We start from the raw sequence: 14,354 nt of genomic DNA, 5'->3' as shown, positions 1-14,354 counted from the left end.
TCCCTCTGACCCTAACCCCTCTCATGTGCTCTCTCTCATTCTCTGTCTTAAATGAGTAAATAAAATCTTAAAAAAAAAAAAAAAGAAAAAAGAAAGAGTGAGCTCAGATGGAGCTGTCTCCTCCCAGAGCAGACACAAAGGGTCTGGAACTTAGGGGAGAGAAGAGGAAAGAGCAGAGAGGTGTTCCTGTTATGGGATGAACATGTCACGGGGATGAAAGGCACAGCATAGGGAATATGGTCAATGATATTTTAATTGTATCTCTGGTGATGGAGTTAACTACACTTGTAGTGAGTGTAGCATAAGGCAAATCTTGTCCAATCACTATGATGTCCACCTGAAGCTAACATGATATTTCGTGTCAACTATGCTTCAATTTAAAAGAAAAATGAGTCCGAAAGTATATATATAAAAGAGAACTGAGTTTGTCTGGGAGTGACAGGAAACCAAATGCAATCCAGCTGGAATTAGGCTCATTCAGCCTGTCTAAGGGCTGAAGGTAACTCTGGTGTCTTGGGGACAGTCCGCTCTCCACTTCTGCATAACTTCCTTCCAGTTCCCTTCTTTGCTGATTTCTGCTTCAGCTTCCTTTGCCAGCTTTTTCCTGTGCACCCCTTCGCTTGGTGTTCATGCTCTTCTCCTCAGGATCCTCATGGGGAGAACCATCTATCCCCTGGCTTCAGACAGCACCTCTCTGGAGGACCTTGAGGATTCTTGTGTGGGTAAGTGTATAAAGTGCATTCCACGGATAGGATCAATAACTGGCTCTGTGTGGATTTTAGTTTTGATCCATGAGTGTACAGCGTGGAAGAGCCTTGCCTCTGGAGCTATAATCACTAAAGGCTGACCTGTTTCTTGAGGATAAAGCTCATTCCCTGTTTCAATCTTATGTGCCTCTAATTCATAAATATGTACCAGGGGTGACGTATCCTATCTCTGGGGTGTATTTATGAACTCTGTAATTCCTAGCTTTCCTACAAAGTTTGTTTTGTGCTCTCCCACAGTGGTGCTGCTGGAACACGATTGGGCTGCTAAGGCAAAGAAGCATTTCTAACTTGTAGTATCAGAGACAGCAAGCTTTGAAGGGGTTGGGACGATGTGGTGATCTTTGTGTGACCTCACGAAGCACATGAAAACCCACGTTCTGAGTCTTGTGCATCTTCTTCCAAGTGGAATTTCTCCCGCATGTTGGCTTCCTGGACCAAGTCCTGAGCCAGCTGCTGCCAAGTAGGAGGAGGACCAGGGTCTGCAGGTACTTCCAGGGGCTTCATTGGCATAGGGGAGTGGGGGTACCAGGGTGTGGCCTGCGACCCTGGGGTGTGCGGGCATAGTGCGGGACCTGGGGGTGCAGGCAGGGACTCCAGGCTAGGCAAGCAGGGAGGTGGTTGTTAGGCTGAAAGGTAGCCCTCATTCATTCACCTCTGGATGGATACCTGGGTTGTTTCCATACCTTGGCTATTGGGAGTCCTGCTACAAGAAGCGTAGAGGTGCTTTAGCTTCACACCGAGGGCACCCAGGCTCTTGAGCCTAAGCTGAATTGGGTACGACTGCCGTCACCGGGCTCTCTGTGCAGAGGGTGGCTGGAGTGGAGATGGATCAGGAGCTGAGGTTTTCTGGGGTGCTCTGCACAGGGGGTACCCTGGTAAAACAGCTGTAGCTGAGGTGGGTGTGGGCTGGAGTGTCCCAGTGCTCTCTGCAGGGAAGGCACTTTGGGATGGTAGCTATAGCAGAAGTGAATTCAGGATTGGGGGGCTTCTCTGTGCACAGGATCTCCTAGAAAGATGGCTGAAGCTCAGTGGGCGAAAGCTGGGGTGTCGCGGGGTCTTCAGCCCTACGAGAGTCTCGACAGCATTTGGGCTGGGTGGTCCTGGGCTGTCCACATAGGGGGCTCCTTGGCAGGGCTCCTGGAGCTGAAGCAGTAGTGACCCAGGAGGTCCCGTAGCCCTCCTTGCAGGGGTGCCCTAGGAAGCCGAGTCGTGTAGGCCTGGAGTGTTCTGGGGTGCCGAGCGCCTGTGTCCCCTCGGTGTGAGGTCTCACGCTGTGTTGAATGCTGACCAGGGTGCCCCAGTGTGTGCCAGCTGGGTTTGCCTTGTTGGCACAGCTGGGTCTAGAGTGGTCTTGGGACCCAGGGCTCAGCAAGGTAGTACCCTGGCTGTGGTGCTCAGACCCTGCTTCTGTCCACGTTCTCAAGGTGGAGTGGAATGTGACCATGGTGTTTGCCAGGACCTTGGCAGAGAAAGACATCCAGCACTACCCCTCCCCATTTCGGGGAGCTTTTGGGGTGGATCTTTTACATTCTAGTTGCACATTAAAATGCAGCTTCATTCCTGTGCCCCAGGCAGACAAATCAGCTTACGGGTCCCAGAACTCTCTCTCCCCACGGCAGTTGGCAGGCTGCTAGGCTGGGGTCCTCTGATCCGATGTCTCTGTTTCTCTCCTGTTGTGCAGAAGCTGTTCCGACTGCCCTCAGTTGTTCTTCGAGAGGATCTGCTCTATACATAGGTGGAGATTGGTGTATCTGGAGGAGGTGAGTTCAGTTCTCACCTTAGGTCAACTGAGTTAGGTCCCCAACTTGGACTCCTATCTTTGTAAACTTGCTCAAGTTATTTCACTTCTCAGTGGCTCTATTTCCTGACTGTAGAATAGAATTTTTTTTTCTTTCAGGATCCAATAGCCTTACTTGTCTAAATTGCCTGGCACTCTGTAGGTAGTCATTAAATATTTCTCCTACCTCTCGTCCAACAGTGCTTTCCAAAACCAATGTTCCTCGAGTTGGCAGACCAAATGCACCTCCCACCCTCAATGTCTGAAATTTCTGAGCAGTGTTGGGAAGAACCACCCTGCTCCTGGGCTTCGCACCTCACAGGTCACTCTGGCAACTTGCTTGCCACTTGCTTGTTTTCTCTCCACCTACTCAGCTGAGAGGTGAAAGGGCCTGGCTCAAGCCTCCTCCATAAATCCTCCTCCTTGGGGGGAGTTTAACCTCAGAATCCATCAAGTTTCATGAATACCTTAGCAGCCAAGGGAAATACTGAGCCACAGACAGTCTTCCCAGGGGTTTTAGATATCCATTGCTAATGGTTGGAATTTGCACAAAATTTCAGTGCAGGGCCTAGGAGGGTCTTAGTGGTTGAGTAGAGCAGTTTTAAGAAAGCTATAACTGTGGGCGCCTGGGTGGCTCAGTTGGTTAAGCGACTGCCTTCGGCTCAGGTCATGATCCTGGAGTCCCGGGATCGAGTCCCGCATCAGGCTCCCTGCTCGGCAGGGAGTCTGCTTCTCCCTCTGACCCTCCTCCCTCTCATTCTCTCTGTCTCAAATAAATAAATAAAATCTTTAAAAAAAAAAAAAAAAAGAAAGCTATAACTGTGGATTATGAGCATCACACCCTGAGGAAAGTTTCTATCAATCATTTAGCAGGAGTCTAATATGAAATGGAAAGAGTGGAAGGTTATAATCATTGCTGAGTGCCCTGAGTGCAAGCTTCAATCAGGCAATTGATATAGGACCTTTCTGTGAACGTGGTAATAATTCCAAACTGCCCATGCTCTTGTTTATCCCTATTTTGCAGATGAGAAAAGTGACATTGGTTGGACATACCTTAACATGTCGGGGTGTTAGAGCTTGGTGCAGGAAAGGAGGCTACGGAGCTTGGTGAGCCTGGGCTCACCTCACAACCCCATCTCCTCCCAGCTGTCTTTAGCCTTGGCATCCTTGGCTCACTCAGGAGAAAATACCCCAAATGATAAAAGGCTGCCCAGGTGGTGTGTAGCCAAGACATCAGGCTGAAGCCAGCCCAGGCCAGAGGCCTGCAGGCCATGGAAGCACCAGCACCTGGGCACAGTGACCCACCATGGGTACTGCACTCTGGATGGCGGCAAGCACCAGCCAGGTCTTGGCATCCAGCCCCAAACCACTGACATTAGGGAGTAAGCCCCCAACAGAGGGAATGGCATTTCCCTTCACAGACACCCCACACCTGGATCCTCTACCGGAGGGGGGATTTGCGCCTGGGTAGTAGCCTCAAATTTCCCACGTCTGGATACAGATGCCCTACTTTTCCGGTTTGGGTGGTTCTTTGTGCTCCGTGGCCTGATCTTCCCAGCGTCTTACAGAGTCACTGCCTGTGTTGGGGTGGGAGGGTCCATGCGGCCACTTCTTCCCTGTTTGGCAATGGGGGCACTGCTTGGGAGCCAAGTAGGTGGTCACGGTGCGTTGCCAGGAGGCAGGGGGAGGTTTCTGCGTCCCGTGCACGGTCTGCATCCTCCGGGCTCACATTCTCGGAAGGCAGTATGGAGTGCGGTGCTCGGGGCCTGGTGCACAAAGCTTGCAGCCAGCTCGGCTGGACCAGGCAGGGATGCTGAGTGGACAGGCAGAGGCGGCCTCTGGGACCAGCGAGGGAGAGGGTGGGGCTGGGCGCCCACGATGCGTGTGGGCGGGTGTCAGAGGGCAGGGAGTGGGCTGGGCAAGCGGCCTCCGCCTGGGGAGCATCTGCAGGGGCGCAGGGCGGTCGGCGGCTCTCCGTGTGGGTCACGGTGTCCCGTTAACGAGCGTGGGCTCTGTTCTGTAAACCGTGGGTTGGAGCAGGGAGGTGGGTCGGCATGCAGGGCGCCGTGAGGGAGGCCGGGCTGCTCCTGGCTGCGTGTGTGCGTTCGGGCGCCCGGGGGACGGGCGGGGCGCAGAGGTGGAGTCCTCGCTCCCCCCGGAGCGCTGGAGTCCTGGCTTTGGTGACTGCTTGCACGAGGACCCCTAAGTCACCACCAGGCCCTGGCGGAGCAGGAGGCGATGTCCCCGCCCCCCAATCCCTGGTCCGTCGCCAGGCAGCTTTCTTCACCTGCGGTCCCTGCCCAAAGAGCAGGTGGCTGTCCCCGCCCTCACCCACTGGCAGGAGCAGGGCAGTTGTCCTCTCCCCGCTTTCGCTGGCCAATCACCATTTGGCTGTCGCTGCCCCGCTCTCCCTCACTAATCAGCAGGCAGCTTTCTCTGTCCCGCTCTTCCTTGTCAATCACCAGGCAGCTGTCCCCGCCCCTTTCATCCTTGCCAATCACCAGGCAGCTGTCCCCGCCCCTCTCATCCTGGGCAATCACCAGGTGGCTGTCCCCTCCCCTCTCATCTTGGCCAATCTCCAGGCAGCTGTCCCCGCCCCTCTAATCCTGGCCTATCACCAGGCAGCTGGCCCCGCCCCTCTCATCCTGGCCAGTCACCAGGCAGCTGGCCCCTCCCCTCTCATCCTGGCCAGTCAGCAGGCAGCACTCCCTGCCCTTCTCAGCCTAGCCAATTACCAGGCAGCTGTCCCCGCCCCTCTCACCCTGGCCAATCACCAGACACCTGTCCCCGCCCCTCTCACCCTGGCCTGTCACCAGGCAGCTGTCCCCGCGCCTCTCATCCTGACCAATCACCAGCGGCTGTCCCCGCCCCTCTCATCCTGGCCAAACACCAGGTAGCTGTCTCCGCCCCTCTCATCTTGGCCAATCTCCAGGCACCTGTCCCCGCCTCTCTCATCCTGGCCTATAACCAGGCAGCTGGCCCCGCCCCTCTCATGCTGGACAATCAGCAGGCAGCTGTCCCCGCCCCTCTCATCCTGGCCAATCAGCAGGCAGCTGTCCCCACCCTCTCATCCTGGCCAGTCACCAGACAGCAGTCCCCTCCCCTCTCATCCTGGCCAATCGCCAGGCAGCTGGCCACGCCCCTCTCATCCTGCCCAATCAGGAGGCAACTGTCCCCGCCCCTCTCATCCTGCCCAATCAGCAGACGGCTGTCCCCACCCCTCCCATCCTGGCCAATATCCAGGCAGCTGGCCACGCCCCTCTCATCCTGCCCAATCAGCAGGCGGCTGTCCCCACCCCTCCCATCCTGGCCAGTCACCAGGCGGCTGTCCCCGCCCCTCCCATCCTGGCCAATTACCAGACAGCTGTCCCTGCCACTCCCTTCCTGGCCAGTAAATACCTTAGAAAAAGGGTGGTGGACCTGAGTGGCTCAGTTGGTTAAGAGTCTGACTCTTGATCTCACCTCAGGTTTGATCTCAAGGTTGTGAGTTCAAACCCTGCTTTGGGCATGCAGCCTACCAAAAAAATAGTTTACTTAAAAAAAGAATTACTTCTCTTTTCACTCTATATTCATTTTCTTATGTTTTCGATTTTCCCTGGTATAATACATGCTTACTGACATAATTTTTATGAGTCTATGATAGTCCATTTAGAGGTTTGCACTATGTGAACTATTCCTCACATCCTATGTGAGAACTTGGTGGACCCAGGTCCTCTGGGGTCCTTGGTCTGTGTTCTCATCTCATTATGTCTTTTTCTCTTGTCTCTACTAAGGAAATCGTAGGAAACAGAAATTTGCACCTACCCTAGGGCTATGGTTCTGAGGAGCAGGTGAGAAACCTGTGTTTCTCTCTAGCATGCTCCTCCTCAGGGTAACACATTTGCTGGCCAGCTCTCATCTCTTCTCAGTCTCTCATTTCCTGCCCCTCCCCATGGCCACCTGTGATTGTCAGTCTCTGACCTTTCTTTTCCCAAATGGTGGTTACTAAGGGCTCCCTCAGAGCACCGTCAGCACGTAAACAGAAAGAGAAGGAAGGTCACCCATGAAATCCAAAAGTCTCGGTGCTTCTTCAGAAGGAAGATGTACAGCCCATCACCTGGCCCATCCCCCAGGGAGGCAGGAGGTATTTGGAGGGATGGGAGAGCAAACCAAGGCTGCCCTTTTCCATGTGGTATCCCAGGCCTTGGACCACAGAGTTTTCTCTGTGCCCCTCCGTGTTGCTTTGTGCACATATCAGTAGCCTCGGCAATGGTGATGCCCACTGGCTGTGCTTACCAGACCTCGCTCCTCTGGGAGACTTCTGAGCCAAGAGACCTGCCAGTGCGACCTCCTATTGACCATTTTCATCTGCAGAGTGAGCTCTGCTGCAGAAGCTGTGTGGCCAACAGGAGAATGGGTGTCCCGGGGTAGCAGAGAAGTTTTGCTCATGGATCATTGCCATGGGTCTTCTACTTCCTTTCAGTGACCGCTTCCGAATGTCCAATCAAGTTCAGCTCTGTTGGGGTAAGAAAGAGAATTCACTTCTATCTATGAGGGAGGTTATAGTCAAAATAGCGACTGGGGTGCGTGGCTGCCCAGGCACTCGATAATTTAAAACCAACAGGGGATGCAGGCAATTCTCCCCTAAGCCACTCACCAGCTCAGTATGTCTGTGTGTCTGCTGTCTTTTGTGGCTAGGATATTTTTCAGTATATTTACCAAATCTCCTTTCTTAAGAGATGGCCCATCTTGACAGTTGTCTAGTCTGCTTTCATCACTGATGACCTAATGTGGCTCTAAGCTTGTATTGTTGACTTTGCTGGTCATAGACCTTCCTTCAGAAGCAGTACCTCAGGGTAAAAGGTTTGTTCCCAGTGGGCTGCAGGGTTCCACCTGGCAGTTTGCCTCCACAGGGCAATCCAGAGACAGAATCACAGATGCAGTTGTGTCTTCATCTGATGAAGTTTGTGAAAGTCAGGGTGAGTCTCCGTGACCCATCTGGTATCCACAGTAGACCAGCCTAGTAAAATGAACAAATAACCCACTCTGCCTCTCTGCAGAGCTTCACAATCTTACTAATCTCTCCCATCCCTCCAAGGATATTGCATGGCCTCTGATTTAGTCTGAGGAAGGGCATGGTCCCAAAGGCCTCTCTTTGGTCTCCTCTTTCCTAATAAACATCAGACCAAGGTTCAGAAACCAAAGTGGGAATTCCACCAGTGCTAATATGAGTATTTCCATTCCACATTCTTGACCTGGGGAAATGAGCACAGGATGACTCTCTGGTCTCAGTGAACAAACTGTTAAATGTAGGACAAGGCTTCTTCTATTTCCACACTTTCCAAAGCCCCTACTCCAACTGTTGGGCAGGTCATGTAACAGTCCTGGTCTTTGGGCATCAACCTATGTTTGGAATCATTCTATAAAAGTTCCCAGAAAAGGTAGTGTTTCCCTTTTTTCCAGAGTTGGTCCCACCAGTGAATATCTGTGTCTTGGGGGACATTTGGGGAAAGTTGGGGGTGGGAGATGAGATGCATGGCACACATGTAGAAGGTGGTATGGTCATTTCCCAAAAGGCTCCAGTCTCTCCTTCACTCTAGGGGCTCAGAGGCCCACACTGGCTTAGGGCTCATAGCTGGGGAAGAGACCATGACTCTTCACTATAGTAACTACTCAATCTAGATATTTATTTTTTCTGCTACATTGCCCAACAATTTCAATCTGGACAGACCTGATCAACTGTCCAACAGCACACACCCTTGAGGTTCCCGTCCTCTGGTTACCATTCTGGCTCCGTGGCTCCTGGGTGACTGCACACACCTTGACTCTGCTGGTTGAAGCATCCTCTCCTGCCACTCCTCACCTCCCATCTTCTCCTGCAGTGTAGGACAGCTCCCCCAGAGCTCCTCAAGGACACTGGTACCTCCCGTACCCATGCCTCTGTAAGTGTGTTGATGAAGGTAGCGCATGGATGGCTGTGTCTTTCAGCAAGCACGATTAGGGATGGCTGAGCACACGGCACATCACAGAACCGTTTCAACATGCCTGCTTCTTATGCTTCCTGACTTCTTCCTGCCTTCCTCAATGGTATACCCAAGGAAATCCCAACATTTGGCCCTTATTGACCCAATATAGCGTCCAGAATATCAACACCACGTGCAAGTGGTCAGGGTCGTCCTTTAAATATCAACTCTTAACTGAGCATATTCCTATCAATGAATTCAGTCCAATCCATATCTTGATTTTGTCCCTTTGGTCTACCACTCTCACAACATATTCCAGCCCTGCCACTCAGGCTTTGGCCAACACAGAAGGGCTAGGTTCTCTAAGCTGTCAGTGTATCATCTCTCCTTCAGGAAAGGCCTCGGAACTTTCTAAATGGCTAATTTTCAAAATTTTTTCTTTTCTTTTTTTTTTTTTTTTTGAGAGAGATAGAGAGTGACCATGAGTGGGGGCATGGGGAAGGGTGGGGTGGGCGAAAATCCCAAGTAGGCTCCATGCTCAGCATGGAACCCAATGCAAGGCTCAATCTCACAAGCCTAAGTTCGTGATATGAGCCAAAATCAAGAGTCAGACACTCAACCAACTGAGCCACTCAGTCGCCCACAAAATTTATCTTTAGATCAACTTCTATTATGAGCTCCTATCAATACAGAGCAATGAAGTCAGGCAATTCTTTCATCCTATAGAAAAACTTCTCCCTGAGGAAAGAGTGACTCTGCAGGGACCAACAGAAATTACACATCAAGCTAATCATGGACTATAAAACAAGGGGGAAAATCATTTTAGGGTGATGGTTACATGTACATCACCTTCATTACAGTGATTGTTTTACTGGTATGTACATATATCAAGAGTCTTGAAATTATACACTTAGATCTATGGAAGTTCCGGTTACATAATTATACTTCAAAAGGCTATAAAAATATCCAAAGACTCACACACCTAGGAAGGTAAATACTCTGTACTTACTGATCTGAAATAGTTACGGAAATTGACAACTCATCTCAAAAGATCCAACCACATCATAATGAGGAATTCTGGTAGGTCAGAAGAATGGAAGGGAATAGAATAAATTCACTAAGGTACTTGAACTATAGGAAGCTAGAAGGTGATTTATTGATGTCCTATATGCTCTCCAATTTCCCTCTTGACATACACTTTCCTTCTTAAAAATTTTATCTATTTCTTTGAGAGAAAGAGAGCGGAGCACACATAGAGGCAGGGGCGAGAGGGGCAGAGGGAGAGGCAGAAACAGACTCCCTGCTGAGCCCGATGTGCGGCTCCATCCCAGCACCCTGAGGTCATGACCTGACCTGAAGGCAGCCGCCCAACTGACTGAGCCAACCAGGTGCCCTAATATTCCCTTTTTTGGTTAGTTTCTACCTTCTTACCTATTTTATCCACTTCTTGCCCCTCACCTTGGCAAATCATGTATATGTTCTCTGTATGAGTGAGAGTTACTGTGTTTTTTGTTTTCTGGCTTGCTTTAGATTCCACATATATGTGAACTCGTGGTATTTGTCTTTCTCTTTCTGATTTATTTCACTTAGTACATCCCCTTGGCTGTTATGAATTATGTGGCAATGAATGCAGATGCGCACGTATCTTTATGAGTTAGCGATTTCACTTTCCTTGATTTTAACACCTAGGAGGGGAATTGTTGGATGATATCGTTATCCTATTTTGAAATTAGTTTCCCTGAAGTAATCTGTATCCCCAACGTGAGTCTCGAACTCACGACCCGCAATCAAGAGTGACACACTCTTCTGACTGAGTCAGCCAGGAGCCCCTCACATTGAATTTTTTGAGAAAACTTGATACCATTTTCCATAGTGGCTGCACCCATGGACAATCCCAACAACAGAGCTTTCCTCCACATTTTGGTCGACCCGTGTTATTTCTGGTCTTTTTACCACTAGCATTTCTGACGGGTGTCAGGTGCCATCTCTTTGGGTTTTGATTTGCATTTCCCTGGTGACACATGGTGTTGAACCTCTCTTTATGTATTTGTTCGCCATCTGCGTGTTTTCTTTGGAAAAATGTCTATTCTGAACTCTGCCAATTTTGTAACTTCTATTTGTTTTTGTGTTATTGAGTTGTATGAGTCTCTAATAATTTGGATATTAAGCCTTTATCAGTTAGGCAGTTTGCAAATATTTTCTCCCATTCAGTATGTTGTCTTTTCACTGCGTTGATAATCGGTGACCCTCACGAGTGTGTGCAGTTGGCCCTGTCTGTTCTTCTAGGTCACAGTGCCCTACATGCTGAAAGGAGACCCGAACTACAAAACACATTCTTCTCTAGCCTGACCATACCCCACATCCGGGTCAGAGCACCTCGAAAACCTGTCACCTGCTGCTCTACCTGGCCAAGAATCAGCCCCTCCCCTCACCCCCATGGGCACGGCTGCAACCCTCTCACGACCTTCAACACCCCTCAAAAGGCCCAGCCTGACAGAAACTCGGGGCTCACATGTCTCTTGGTGTCTGGCCCCTCTCTTCCCTGGGAGAGTGAACCCACTCTGTCCTGCTTGTGGCTCTACTCTTTGTGCAATTCCTTTTTTTAAATTTATTCTTATTTATTTTTAATTTTTTAAAAAATATTTTATTTTTTTATTTGACAGAGAGTGAGATAGTGAGAGCAGGAACACAAGCAGGGGGGGTGGGAGAGGGGGAAGCAGGCTTCCCGCTGAGCAGGGAGCCCGAAGCGGGGCTCCATCCCAGGACCCTGGGATCATGACCTGAGCCAAAGGCAGACACTTAATGACTCAGCCACCCAGGTGCCCCTCTTTGTGCAATTCTTTGCCGCCCGCCGCCCCGGCCACCCTGACCCTAACATCAGAATACATTACATCTTCCAAAATTAGAGAAAAATGATACTGGTCGTTAAGTCTGTTTAGAGTTTATTCTTTTCTCTTAATCCCCACTTGATCCCTAAGGGGGTCTTCATGACTTCCTGCATAAGCATCCAAGAGCTTCCCCACGGTCTGGCCTTTCCATGCCATAGTTCCTCCTGCATCACCTGGCTCCACCCACGGCTCCTCCTCCTGCCCTCCACCCCTCCTAAGGACCCTGGTGGTCCTGCTTGTCATTCCCACAAGACCTCCCTCAGTCTAGCAGGCAGTGCTCTCAACACTGCCCCCCAGAGCCCACGTCCTGTAACTTTGCCCTGTAACTGCCCCGTGGGGGTAAATCAATACTTCCTGCTCTAAAAAGCCCTGCCTTACCTGCAGAACTGGGGCAGTGACTCTCCACCCAGTCTTTTCCACTGTGCCCACGCAGAAGCCCTGAGCCCCCAGCAGGGGTCCGCAGCACCCTGTCCTGGTTGCGAGGGGTAGCTCAGCTTTCACCGCCTGGGCCAAGGCTGTGAGGCACAGTGTCCAAGCCCTCAACTCTTGAAACTTCAATTTTCTCACCTACAAAATGGAGAAATCAATGTCTATGTCATAAGAATGGATGCCACTAAAATAGAACAATCTGTGTGACTCAGTGAGAATAGTATGCCTGATCCACATTAAACAATAAAATAAAGCAACTTGAATCAAACCAGAGTGTAGATCAGATGAGCCTGGGTTCAAGCCTCCACACAGCCAATAGTCACACATCCCCAGGCCAGTTTCTGAACTTCGCACGTCTCAATTCCCTCACTGAAAAATGGGTGGAGGTGTGATAATCCACTTATTCCTCTATTCATAAGAACACCACCAGATTGTGTGGTACCATACATCAGGCCCTGGGCCACAAGGTAGGAATGCAAGGACAAGAAAGGAGAACTCCCAGCCCTGGGGGCACAGAGCCACCTAGAACACAGACCGCAGAATCACATTCCGGCTAAACACTGGAGTCCCCTGAGCCCCGTAAACAATCCTGATGCTGGGCTCTGCCCAGGGATTCTGAGCAGGCCTTGAGGTGTGGCTTTAGGAGGGATTCAGAGCTTCCCCTCAGACCCCAATAGGCAGTACACATTGAAAACTACTGCCTTCGCACTCTCAGAGAATTCCTTTACACCTGATTTGTTGCAGAACATTTCCCCCAGAGCTTGTTTGAAGTACTCAGGACACAGAGGTGGGGTGGTCTTCAGTCCTGGGACAGGGTGTCCCACTTCCCACACACCTTGTGTCAGCTCAAAGGGAGTCAGGAGCTCCACTGGAGGTCTGGTGGGTGGGTTGGCTCCAATCTTATCTGTTTACAGCTGATAACAAGGAAGAACCTTCCCCAGAGCCAGGGATCCGCTGCCCCACACCAGGCTTGCAGCCCTTCTCAGGCAGCTGCTTCCAGCTGGGCCTTGCTCACCAAGGGAACCCGGGCTTCTCTGCCCTGAAATGCAAAGCACTTTTGACAATACCTGTGGGTAAATGAGAGCACGTGACAGCCCTTTCCCTTCCTGGAGCTGCCTTAGGCAAACAGCCAGAGACAGGACATTCCATCCCTCTTTCTGGTTTCTCAATCCTGTCTTGCTGGCAAGACATTTCCTTTGCTTTTCCTACAGGTTCCTTGTAAAGTGTATATTTTCAGAACCTTATTTGACACAGAAGTTATCATGATTTCCGAGATTTGGTTTCAAAGACTCCAGAAAAAAAAAAAAATGGGCGGTGGGTGCTGAATAAATGAGATTGGCAAAGGTTGACACTTAATCTCTGAACCCCAGTTCAGTGAATTATTATCCTGCTTCTTGGGTATATTCAAAAGCGACCACAAACAAAATATAATGAAAGGCAGTATGGGAGGAAATACAATATGGGATACTACTCTTACAACGTGAATGTCATAAGAATGGTTTGAATTCGTTTGATATTATCATGTAAACTGAAGTTTTAAAATTTCTTATTCAAAGAAGTATAGCCCTTTAGACTACACATGGTTTTATTTTAGCGTACAACCCATTTTGCTCAAAAGAGTTTCTCTTGATTTAGAGTCATATACTTTTATATATAACTAAACTATGCAGCGAACAAGTAATAAGCATTAGGTTCAAAGGTATTTGTCATGCCTGCAATCACAGATGCTTGCCCGAAGGTGTGAGGGGTCCTCCTCCAGAGGGTTTGCCTAGCCAGGTCTCCTGGTCCTGCCCAGGTCCTGGCAGCTCACAGAACTAGTCCTTGGGAGGCCCACAGGAGCCAGGCTCACCAATTCCCTTGGCTCTATTGCTTTATTTATCAGCCTCTGGAGTAAATCTCACATTTAAAGGTTTTGAAAATTAAATCAGTATCAAAGACTATTTCATCCTTGGAGGAAGCAGGCTATTTCTAGAAAGCTGTTTTTATATTAAAATCGCAGGATGATTTGCCCCAGAGTGGCAAAGCATCCTCTTCAGTGATGATAAAAGGGCCCAAGGCCTGATTTTGGCAATCACTCCCTTCTTGGATCCAGAGCTTAACATCAGACAGTGACTGGGGGAGTGCCCTCCCAACTCTGTGGTCTTCACACACTGAAGAGCCTGTAGGCTTCTTCTCATAAAATTACCTATTGTTTGAAGATCTAACTGCCACAGGGACTTAAACTAAGCCTCTGTTGCCTCTCCTTTTACATGGGGGATAATATAAACACTGCCCCAGAGGCATGCTGTATTAAATGGGTCATGTATATGACACAGTCACCACTGTGCTGGGCAGAGAGAAAAGGCTCAGTCTGTGTAAGGATCGATATGTCCTCAGAAATCATTCGTGGGGAAATGTCTCCCTTTATATTCATGCTCCCCAGTCAAGACTTTTGGGACCCATGTCCCACCCAAGGGCTCCCTTCTCTAGCTGGGCCCTCACCACCATACAGGGTATGCAGTATAAAATTTCCATTTTCCTGTGAAAACTTTTCTTGATGAGATTTTAATTG

The 14,354-nt window shown here is 50.0% G+C and overlaps 1 long non-coding RNA gene and 1 pseudogene across 1 annotated transcript; both read right to left on the bottom strand.

The window, feature by feature from the left end:
• Window positions 1-612: 612 nt before the first annotated feature.
• LOC118012632 lies at window positions 613-3,155 on the bottom strand (annotated as a pseudogene).
• Window positions 3,156-5,905: 2,750 nt separating this feature from the next.
• Window positions 5,906-12,348, bottom strand: LOC118012573. Its single transcript, XR_004679759.1, has 3 exons — window positions 11,753-12,348; window positions 7,374-7,543; window positions 5,906-7,039 (listed from the first exon to the last, which is right to left on the bottom strand). It is a non-coding gene; the product is annotated as an uncharacterized LOC118012573 (long non-coding RNA).
• Between the last annotated feature and the right edge of the window lie 2,006 nt (window positions 12,349-14,354).

Source organism: Mirounga leonina, unplaced genomic scaffold (assembly GCF_011800145.1).
Source record: "Mirounga leonina isolate KUSES-001 unplaced genomic scaffold, KU_Mleo_1.0 Mir_101266, whole genome shotgun sequence".
NCBI classification, from domain to species: domain Eukaryota; kingdom Metazoa; phylum Chordata; class Mammalia; order Carnivora; family Phocidae; genus Mirounga; species Mirounga leonina.
This window is presented reverse-complemented; position numbering and strand designations above follow the sequence as displayed.